The following is a 12,057-nucleotide window of genomic DNA, read 5'->3' as shown; positions in this document are numbered from 1 at the left end:
CACAATAGGTGACTTTAAGAACTTGGTCGGGGGATGTGTTTCTAAACATAGGCAGGATGACAATTGAACCATGGAATTTAGAGGAGATAGTATAGGAGAGAGCAGTTCAGAGAGCCGATGTGTTGGGTACAAATCACTTAACCTTGTTGGGCTTCAGTCTTTTTCATTTGTAAAATGAAGGAATTGGACTAGGTGGCCTTAAGATCCCTTACAACTTTCAATCTATGATTCTATGACCTTAGCCTGGCGTCTTCTACTTTTTGTGAGATGCCTGCCTAAGGGAAAAGAGCTTCATATTTACTGCCTGAAAAAGCTGGTTGAGTTCTTACTGAAAAGAATGATAGCCCTCCACTGTAGGGGAGAAGTTTATTAATAATAAAATACACTTCACCTCCCACCTCATTAGATGGGAGACTGAGTAGCAAATGTCCTTCAACATAAGCTGACAATTGAAACTGAGGCCCAGTGAGAGACTGAGAGAAATGATTTTAAATGATATAGCCTTTTCCCTCCAGGGAAGAAGCATAGAGTACTAACCATGGCATCCCAAGTGGATGGAAGATAACATTGGTTAAAGCTGAGTAGGTGAAGACCACTTGGGGCAGAGGTGCGGCATCCAGGAAGAGCAATAGACATGAGCAGTATAAGAATTAAGTTTGACAGAGAGTAGCTTGATGAAAATTATGGGAAGACATTGGCAGAAATGCAGCATTGAAGGTGTAAAATAATGAATTACTCCTCTTTGTGGCATTCGCCCTGATGAAACATATTCTTAGCACTTATGCCAGTACATATGCATGCTCTGATCATAGGTATTCCACATATGTCATAGAGACTCCAGTGGTCTCTATGTGTGCTGACTTAGCAGAAATTGCCAAAATAGGTTGGACACTTAGAGAACTGGCTTGACTCACCCCACTTGCCCCCTTCTCCATGCTCTTTCTATATAAGATATTAATTTCTTTGGTCTAGTGGTTTGGTGTGCATTTATCCAAACCAATTATACTTATGCTACTCTCTTCATCCATGATTCATTTTAGGGTCATTTCCATTTCCCTTATTGTCCTATGTATATTGTTTCCCTGGTTCTATGCCATTGTTGATCAATGCATAAAATTGTTATGTTTGAAAATTAAGGTAAACTGAGATACAACAGTCCAAGCATGTTCAATTTATTAGTTAAGCTAGCAGTAAACAATAAATTGGTTCAATAGCTTCTCTCAATGGCCAAAGACCCAGAGTGAGGGCTGACAGGGTCTTTTATAACATTTAACAAGATAACTGAGCAAAATTTTGAACAAAGTAGGCATGTCTTCTTCTGATAGATTTTTTTTTTTAATTTCTGAGTGACTATTGAGATGACATAGTCAAAATTTAGGTTACATCATTTGGACCTCCCCTTCTGAAAATTCCTTAACCACTGTCAAGACTTGTGCATTGCAAGACAAAGGTTCCCAGGAGATGATAGTCTTCTACCATAGCTTTGGTTGAACCAACTTGAATATGATTTAAGTGGGTGGTAGGAAAGGTTATAAAAGAACTCAACTGGGGATAAATGAGTAGTGGGTGAGGTTACAGAGGAGGACAATACAAGGTGGAGATTCACTTCACAATAGAATTGAGTCCTAAGTGAATGTAATTACAAAACTACAATTTGGTTTTTAGGCAAATTTCTCTGAAATTTAGGTGAAGGATAAAGTTACAAAAGTAAATAATTTGGACTTGTTCTGGGTGGGAGAGTATTAAAAAATGATGCCAGCTTGACTCAGCCTTAAAAATAGTATCAAAATCAATTTTCAATTTTACAAAATTTTCCAAATACTTTTCAGAATTATTCATATTCATTATCTCTCAGCACCACATTGACCTCCCATTATATTCAGGCACCACAATTTCTGGGGCTGTTCATAAATCTATAAGTACTTTGTTTCCAGATCTATAATACCCTAAAAACTGCTTCTGTGATTATACAGAACCTTTCTGTCTGGGACCTAATAGTATCTGCTGAACAATGGGATATCAGGGTCAAAGGATATGGTCTTAAAAGCCCTTTTTTAGCTAACCTATTACTTTTTTTTGGCTAGGCAATGGGAGTAAGTGACTTGCCCAGGGTCACACAGTTGGCAAGTGTTGTGTGTCTGAGGACGGATTTGAACTCAAGATCCTAACTTCAGGGCTGCTGCTCTATCTACTGTGCCACCTAGCTGCCCCCTAACCTATTACGTCTGAATAAGGTTATATCCTTCAGACATGAGTTACAGTTACAAATCATATTCCCCACCTATCTCAGTGATTCTTATGAGGTCAAATTATCCCTTCTTTAGTATCTCTAGTTTAATTTGCTTATTATGCATACTTTCACATTGCATATAAACCTGGAGTCATCAAACTTCTAGAGAAATATTCCCATAGTTGGGAGAGGGAGATTCATTACCATAATTTTTTTTAAAGTATTTAATTGTTAAGAAGTTTTTGTTTATACCAAGCTAAATTTGTTTCTCTTTATCTTCTAACCATGAAGCCTTAAATTCCATCCTCTATGACTAAACAAAATAAATCTGATCTCTTTTACATATGAAAGTGAAATATTTGAAGATAAGTCACAATGTTTCTCTAAACATAAGCCAGATGATACCAAGCAACTTAGAAGACATAGTACAGGAGAGAGTAATTCAGAAGACAAACATGACGGATTCAAATTACGACCCTTTAACTTACTACTTGTATGAACTTATGCAAGTCATCAAACTTTTCTCAGTGTCAGTTTCCTCTTTTGTAAAATGAAGGGAACTGGACTAGATGATTTCTTCTTTTGAGACAGAGATAAGCCCGTTTTCAAAGAGAGATCCTTATATGCATGTTCCACTAGATTATATTACCCAATAATCACTGACACCAATTTCAAAAGGTTCCTGGGTTTGCAAGATCAATTTTGGTCACAAATCTGGGCAATACAAATGTTGCAGTTTCCAGTACAGAATGTAGCTCGAAGAAGGCAAGCATTCTTGGGAATACATTGCCTCTCAAGAATTACCTGCTACAATGAATAAAATTGTCTTCACTGACTGCTGGTAACAGGAGACCTTGCTCTTCTCTAATACAGATTGCTATCTGACCATGCTTATTTTATTCTAATACTTTAGCTAACAAATATATATTTTTTTAAATCTCTAAACCAGACCCACTAATATGAAGGTTTGTTCTCTGAGAGAGCCATGGGGCCAAAGATGAAGTAATGGAGTAGTAATCTTCTCTAAAATCTGTCATTTTCCCCCTTCCTATAAGCATAGAAGCTTTTTGCAGGAATTGAGTAAGGGGATGTCATTACCAAGGTGGTAGCTCACTTATCCTCTTTCAGTGTTATACAGTAATTTGTGTCTCTCTTTATTCCAAAGCAACCTTGGTTCTTTTTGTTGATGTTCAGCCTTGTTTTCCTTCCTAGTTTTCTGATTTGGAAAGCTGTATCACAGTTGTATAAAGTTATGTGTACAAGAGTTATAGGTGGTCCAGAGCAAGTAGAAACACAGAAGGTTAGCTATTGATATGAGGACAAGCCATCAAATAATGGATTATATGTCTGTTGTTGAACACTCAGCAATTTTTCAACCAGATATCCTTACTGTCACATTTAAAACATACTGTAAAAATGGAAAATTCCTTGTTTTAAAAACTCTGCAAAAGGTTCACTGACTTTCACATGCAGAAAAAAATAGAGGGTTTCAGAAGCTAAATTCCAGGTGGCATATTTTGCTTTCAACTAGAATCCATTGTCGTCAGGTTGAAGACCTGTACAAACATTTCCCTGCAGATTTCTGGGCACTACAAGAAAACAATCACTATCATTGCACGGAAAAGGTCTTTTTTGTGAGTTATAATTAAATTTCAGAATGCAAAACAAAATTAATGTCATAGACAATGACATATTTTGAGAAACATATGATGTAACAAGATAAGACTATGTGAGTATTAAAATTGTCCAACCTACAATAAAAGAGTCTGAGGCTGAGGCAGAGCACTGAGCCAATGGCATTTTATTAAAGGGTCCATGATCTCTAATGAAGTGGACCTCAGATCTTCTCATGATCTGAGATGGCCATTTCTCCCAGGATCTTAATTTTAGAGGGTTTGATACCAAAATATGCAAAAGAGGCATGGTAAAATACAGAATCTCATCAGTTGATAGACCTTGCTCTTTTTTCTTTAAATTTATTAACTTATTTTTAGTTTTCAACATTCACTTTTATAAGATATTAAGTTCTAAATTTTCTCTCCATCCTTCCTTTCCCCTCTCCCTAAGATGGCATGCAATCTGATACAGGTGATATATATATATATATGTGTGTGTGTGTGTGTGTGTGTGTGTGTGTGTGTGTATGTGTGAAACATTTTGACATTACTCATGTAAAGAAGAATTAGAACCAATGGGAGAAATGATGAGAAAGAAAGAATAAATAAAAAAAATAAGAGGGAGAGAGAGAGAGAGAGAAGAAGAAAAAGAGAGAGAGAAGAGAGAGAGAGAGAAGAGAGAGAGAGAGAGAGAGAGAGAGAGAGAGAGAGAGAGAGAGAGAGAGAGAGGAGAGCACAAATAGTGTGCTTTGAGCTGCATTCAGACTCCAGAGTTCTTTCTCTGGATGTGGATAACATGTTCTATTGTGAGTCTTCTTGGAGTTGTCTTAGATCCTTGCATTGCTGAGAACTAAATCTTTCACAGCTGGTCATCTCACAATCTTGCTGTTACTGTGTACAATGTTCTCCTGGTTCTGCTCACTTCACTCAGCATCAGTTTATGTAAATCTTTCCAGGTTTTTCTGAAGTTCACCTACTTAGCATTTCTTGTAGAGCAATAGTATTCCACTGCATTCATATATCACAACTTATTCAGCCACTCCCCAATTTATGGGCATCCCCTCAATTTCCAATTATTGGCCACCACTAAAAGAGTGGCTATAAATATTTTCGAACATGTGAGTCCTTTTCCCATTTTTAGGATCATTTTTTGGGATACTGCCTAGAAGTGGTATTGCTGGGTCAAAAGGTATTCACATTTTTATAGCCCTTTGGGCATGATTCCAAATTGCTCTCCAGAACGGTTGGGCCAGTCCAATACTCCACCAACAATGCATTAGTGCTCCAAATTTCACACATCTTCTCCAAAATTTATCACTTTCTTGTTTTGTCATGTTAGCAAATCTCATAGGTGTGATGTGGTACCTCAGAGTTGTTTTGCTTGGCATTTCCATAATCAATAGTTACTTAGAGCATTTTTTTTTCATATGTTGATAGGTAGCTTTAGTTTCTTCATCTGAAAACTGCCTGTTGATATCTTTTGACCATTTCTTAATCGGGGAATGACTTGTATTCTTAGAAATTTGACTCAATTCTCTATATATTTTAGAAAGGAGTCCTTTACTGGAAACAATGGTTGAAAAAAATGTTTCCCAGCTTTCTGCTTCCCTTATAATCATGGTTGCATTGGCTTTGCTTGTGAAAATGAAGCAAAACAAAACAAAAGTTTTCAATTTAATGTAATAAAAATTAACCTTTTTCCATATCATGTTCTCTATTCTTTGGTCATTAAATCTGTACTTCATAAATCTCACAGATAAACTATTCCTTGCTCTCCTAATTTGCTTACAGTAATAATCTTTATGTCTAAATCATGTGACCATTTTGACTTTATCTTGATGTACAGTGTAAGATATGGGTGTATGACTAGTTTCTGCCATACTATTTACCAGTTTGTCCAGCAGTTTTTGTTAAGTAGTGAGTTCTTATCCCAGAAGCTGGAGTCTTTGGGTTTATCAAATAGTAGATTACAAGAGTCATTAACTACTGTGTTTTGTGTAACTAACCTATTCCATTATTTTTTTTATTCTCATTGCTAAAGCTTAAATTTCTAGTACAATGTTGAATAACAATGGTGACAACGGACATCCTTGTATCGCACTTGATCTTTTTGGAAATGCTTCTAGCTTATCGCCATTGCATATACTGTTTGCTGATCATTTTAGATATATGCTACTTATTTTAAGGAAGACTCCATTTATTCCCATGCTCTCTAGTGTGTTCAGTGGAAATGGGTATTGCATTTTGTCAAAAGCTTTTTCTGCATCTATTGAGATAATCATGATTTCTGTTAGTTTTATTACTCATATGGCCAATTATGCTGAAAGTTTTACTAATATTAAATCAGCCCTACATTCCTGGTATAAATCACATATGGTCATAGTGTATTATCCATGTAATATGTTGCTATAATCTATTTACTAATATTTTATTTAAAATTTTTGCAACAATATTCTTAGAGAAATTCATCTATAATTTTCTTCCTCTGACTTTGATCTTCATGGTTGAGGTATCAGCACCATATTTGTGTCATAGAAAGAATTTGGTAGAACTCCTTCTTTACCTGCTTTCCCAAATAGTTTATGTAGTATTGGAATTAATTGTTGTTTAAATGTTCGGTAGAATTCACTTGTAAATCTATCTTGCCCTAGAAATTTTTTTTTAGGGTGTTCATTGATGGCTTGCTCAATTTCTTTTTTTCTGAAATGGGGTTATTTAAGTATTTTATTCCCTCTTATGTTAATCTAGGCAATGTATGTTTTTGTACATATTCATGCATTTCACTCAGATTGCCAATTTGTTGGCATATAGTTGGGCAAAATAGCTCCTAATCGTTGTTTTAATATCCTCTTCATTGGTGGTAATTCATTCTTTTCATTTTTGATGCTGGTAATTTGGTTTTCTTTTTCTTTTAATCAAATTAACCAAAAGTTTATTATTTTATTGTGGGTTTTTTTTCCCATAAAGCCAACTCTTAGCTTTATTTCTTAGCTCAATAGTATTCTTATTTTCAATTTTATTAATCTCTCTTTTGGTTTTCAAAATTTCTACTTTGGTATTTAATTGGGAATTTTTAATTTGTTCCTTTTCTACCTTTTGTAGTTCCATGCCCAATTCCTTACCTCCTCTTTCTGAATTTTATTAATGTAAGCATTGAGAAATGTAAAATTTCTTCTAAGAACTGCTTTGGCTGCATCCCCTTAGTTTTGGTATATTGAATAATTATTTTCATTCTCTTGGATGAAGTTATTGATTGTTTCTATGATTTGCTGTTTAACCCATTCATTCTTCGTGTGTAGATTAGTTTCTAATTAATTTCTACTCTATCTTTCTATGATCTTAATTACATGTAATTTTTATTGAATCTTGATCTGAAAAGGATGCATTTAATATTTCTGCTTTTCTGCATTGGATTTTGAAGTTTTATGCCCTAGCACATTTTTGTATAGGTGCCATATAACACTGGGAAAAAAACATATATTTCTTTCTATCCACATTCAATTTTCTCCAGAGGTCTACTATATCTAACTTTTCTAAAATTCTATTTACCTCCTTAATTTCCTTCTTGTTTATTTTGTGGTTAGATTTATCTAGTTCTGAGAGGGGGAGGTTGAGGTCTCCCATTAATATATTTTTGCTGATTATTTCTTCCTATAACTCATTTAACTTCTTTTTAAAGAATTTAGATGCTATACCACTTGGTGCATACATCTTAATATTGATATTTCATCATCTGTCTATGGTACCTTTTAGCAGGATATAGTTCCCTTCCTTATCTCTTTTAATCAGATCTATTTTTGCTTTTGCTTTGACTGAGATTAGGATCACTAACAGTGCTTTTTTTTTTCTTTTTTTTTAACTTCAGCTAAATCACATTCAGCTCCAGCCTTTTATTTTTTCTATGTATGAATCTCTCTGCTTCAAATGTGCTTTTTCTAAACAATATATTGTAGGATTATGGTTTTTAATCCACTCTGCTATCCAATTCCATTTTATGAGAGTTCATCCTGTTCACATTCACAGTCATGATTACAAACTGTGTCTTTCTCTCCATCCTATTTCCCCTTGTTTATGTTTTTCTCTCTCCTTTCTCCCTTTTTTTCCTCACCTGTGTTTTTCTTCTGATTACTGCCTCCCTTAATCTGTCCTCCCTTCTACCAACCCCCTAGTCTTTCTTCCTCCTTTCTCCTCCTACTTTTACAGGGTAAGAAAGATTTCTATACCCAATTAAATGTGTATGATATTCCCTCTTTGAGCCAAATCCAATGACAGTAAGATTCAAACATTGCTTGCCTCACTCCATTCTTTCCCTCTGCTGTAATAGGTCTTTGCACCATTTCATTTGATGTAATTTACCCTTTTTTACCTCCTCATTTCCTCTTCTTCCAGTATGATGTTTTTTACCCCTTAATCAATATTTTTTATCATCACATCAAAGTTGACATATCCACACCCTCTGTCTATGTATACTTCTTCTAAATGCTATAACAAAGAAGCAATTTTCAAGAGTTAGAAAAATCATCTTCCCATATAGGGATGTAAACAGTTTAACCCTATGATTTTTTTTCTTTTCCTATTTACCTTTTTATTCTTCTCTTGAGTCTTGCATTTGAAAATTTAATTTTCTGCTGAGTTCTGGATTTTTCTTCAGGAAAATTTGGAAGTCCTCTACTTCATTGAATAGCCATTTCCTCCCCGCAAGATTATGTTCTATTTTGCTGGATACTGGATCGCTGTTTGTAATCCAAGCTCCTTTGCCTTCTGGAATATCATATTCCAATCCCTTTAATGTAGATGTTGCAAGGTCCTGTGAAATCTTGACTTTGGTTCCAGAATATTTAAATTGTATCTTTCTGGCTGCTTGCAGTATTTTCTCCTTGACCTGATATTTCTGGAATTTGGCTATGATATTCCTTGGCTTTTTCAGTTAGGGTTTCAGGAGGTGATTGGCAGATCTCTTCAATGACTATTTTCTCCTCTGGTCCTAGGATAGCAGGATAGTTTTCCTTGATAATTTCTTGAAAAATGCTGTCCAGGGTCTTTTTTGATCTTGGCTTTCAGGTAGACCAATAATTCTTAATTTATCTTTCCTGGATTTTTTTCCAGGTCAGTTATTTTTCCAATGACTACTTTACATTTTATTCTATCTTTTCATTTTTTAAAAATTTTTTTGATTGATTCTTGGTGTCTTATAGAGCCATTGGCTTCCAATTGTCCAATTCCATTTTTAATGAATTCTTTTCTTTAGTTAGCTTTTGTACCTCCTTTTCCATTTGGCCAATTCAACTTTTTATAGAGTTGTTTTCCTTAGTGGAATTTTTTTTTCCCATTTGGCCAATTATATTTTTTGAGGAATTGTTTTCTACAGGGTGGTGCTGGTAGTGGTAGTGAGGAGGCTGCTCTGAGAAGAGAGGGAGAGAGTGTGAGTGAAGGAGTGCCGTTTACGCGTCTCTGAAAGCAGGAGCAGAAGCCTCAGACCCAGGAAGGCACTGCCGCCGCCCCTCCCCTTCCCCGCCTCAGAGTCCCCCCCACCCTTCCCCTCCCCGTCAGGCCTCGAGAAGAGAGCGCCGGAAGCCCCAGGAGGAGGCGGCCGAGGCCCCCCGATCCCCCAGCGAGCACCGAGCGAAGCCGCCCGCCCGTGTGGTGTGTGAGGTGAAAGGCAGCCGCCCGCCCCGCCTCTCCCTTCTCTCCTCCCCGGAGCGGGTGAGCCCGGAGAGAGCGCCGGCGGCCGAAGTCAGTAAAAAGGATCTCAACTCCAACCACGACGGAGCCAATGAGACCTCAGAAAAAGAGCAACAGGAAGCAATTGAACATATTGATGAAGCGCAGAATGAAATAGACTGAATGAGCAAGCCAGTGAGGAAATTTTGAAAGGAGAACAGAAATGTAACAAACTCCGCCAACCCTTCTTCCAGAAGAGGTCAGAATGGATCGTCAAAATACCAAACTTCTGGTTAACGACATTTGTTAACCATCCGCAAGTATCTGCACTGCTTGGGGAAGAGGATGAAGAGGCACTGCATTATTTGACCAGAGTCGAAGTGACAGAGGTTGAAGATATTAAATCAGGTTACAGAATAGATTTTTATTTTGATGAAACCCCTTCGAAAATAAAGTTCTCTCCAAAGAGTTTCGTCTTAATGAAAGTGGAGATCCATCTTCAAAATCAACTGAAATCAAATGGAAATCTGGGAAGGACTTGATGAAACGTTCAAGTCAGACACAGAATAAAGCCAGCCGGAAGAGGCAGCATGAAGAACCAGAAAGCTTTTTCACTTGTTCACTGACCATTCTGACACAGGTGCAGATGAGTTAGGAGAGGTCATTAAAAATGATATCTGGCCAAATCCATTACAATACTACTTGGTTCCTGATATGGATGATGAAGAAGGGGAAGGAGAAGAAGAAGATGATGATAATGAAGAAGAAGACTTGGAGGACATTGATGAAGAAGGTGATGAAGGTGAAGAAGATGAAGATGATGATGAGGGAGGAGAGGAGGATGAAGGAGATGACTAATAGAACACTGATGGATTCCAAACCTTCTTTTACCTTTTTAGTTTTCTTCAGTCCCTGGGAGCAAGTTGCAGCCTTTTTATTTTTATTTTTTTTCTCTTGTGAGCATTCACCTTGTTCTCTTGAGGTCTCTTTCTCTCCTCTTTACACCATGGTTCACAATTTTTTTTGGGGGGGAATACCTTGAGCAGAATACAGTGGGAAAAGAATCTCTACCAGTTTCTGTTCCAAGTTCATATTTTTATCCCTTCCTATCTCAAAACAAACTGTTTATGGAATCAACACACTGTGTTCTTCGGGGAAAAAAGAAACCTTCTGCTCCCTTCACACTGCTGGAAGCTGAAGGGTGCTAGGCCCCTGTGTAGTAGTGCATAGAATTCTAGCTTTTTTCCTTCTTTCTCTGTATATTGGGCTCAGAGATTACACTGTGTCTATATGTGAATGTGGACAGTTAGCATTTACCAACATGTATCTGTCTACTTTCTCTTGTTTAAAAAAATGAAAACAACAACAACAAAAAAAAAAGCATGTGGTTATAGCAGGTCAGCAAGGGTGGGTTTGAGATGTTTGTTGGGTTAAGTGGGCATTTTGACAACATGGCTTCTTCTCCTTTGGCATGTTTAATTGTGATGTTTAACAGACATCTTTGCAGTTTAAGATGACAGTTTTAAAATAAAATTCTCCCCTAATGATGACTTTGAGCCCTGCCACTCAATGGAGAATCAGCAGAACCTGTAGGATCTTATTTGGAATTGACATTCTCTATCGTAATTTTGTTCTTGTTTATTTTTAAATTTTCGTTTTTGTTTCACTGGAAAGGAAGATGCTCAGTTTTAAACGTTAAAATGTACAAGTTGCTTTGTTACGATAAAACTAAATGTGTACACAAAAAAAGGAATTGTTTTCTACAGTCAATTTTTGTCCTTACTTTTCCAAGCTGTTGACTCTCTTTTTAAATTTTTATTTAATTTGTTTATTTTTAGTTTTCAGCTTTCACTTCCATAAGCTTTTGTGTGATTTTCTTCCTCTCCTTTCCCTCACCCCTCTCTACAACAGCATGCAATTTGATATAGGCCTTAGGGTTAAAGTGACATCCTCTGTCCACTTGGCTACTAAGTCCAAGAATTGTGGCTTTAATGGAAAACTTTGATTCAAAGTCCAATGTTCTTTTCAACATGTCATGCTGACTTCTCATGCTATCTCTTACTCCCATTTCATTTTTATTCCATATTCAGAATTTTAAACTTTCAAAAATCCCCTTAAAATTGAAATATCCTAAATGGTGTAATGAAAAGGAAAACATCTTAGTTAAATTTTATTAGTGTTTGTATACCAGAATAATAGGTTGTATAACAACAGATATTGTCACTGACTGTGTTTTCAAGGGCCATATCTTCATGTTTCAACATTAGAGTTCACTAAGTGATTTGGGTTGCAGGCATAGTCAAATACTTCATTTGAATTCCAACAGGTCTTATCACATCCTGGTTTTCTAGAACTCTATTTCAAGGAATTTATATGCCCTGCCTCATTTAAATTCAATCCCCTTGCAAGTCAAGAGATCACTTTCCTAATTGTCATTGGTAGTCTTTGAGAATGAAAGACAAACAACAAGAATTTACTGAACAGAAAACTTATATGAGAATATTTAGAGAAGCCTGGAGAATAAGTAACACCTAATTAAAAGAATTAAAA

General features: G+C 36.2%; 1 pseudogene; it reads left to right on the top strand.

The window, feature by feature from the left end:
* LOC110201581 (protein SET-like) overlaps window positions 1-10,365 on the top strand; it is a 38,531-nt pseudogene extending 28,166 nt beyond the window's left edge.
* The last annotated feature ends 1,692 nt before the right edge of the window (window positions 10,366-12,057 follow it).

This window comes from Phascolarctos cinereus, unplaced genomic scaffold (genome assembly GCF_003287225.1).
Source record: "Phascolarctos cinereus isolate Bilbo 61053 unplaced genomic scaffold, phaCin_HiC Scaffold_3;HRSCAF=262, whole genome shotgun sequence".
Classification (NCBI taxonomy): Eukaryota; Metazoa; Chordata; class Mammalia; order Diprotodontia; family Phascolarctidae; genus Phascolarctos; species Phascolarctos cinereus.
Note: the sequence above shows the minus strand (reverse complement) of the source record. Positions and strands in the feature narration are given on the sequence as shown.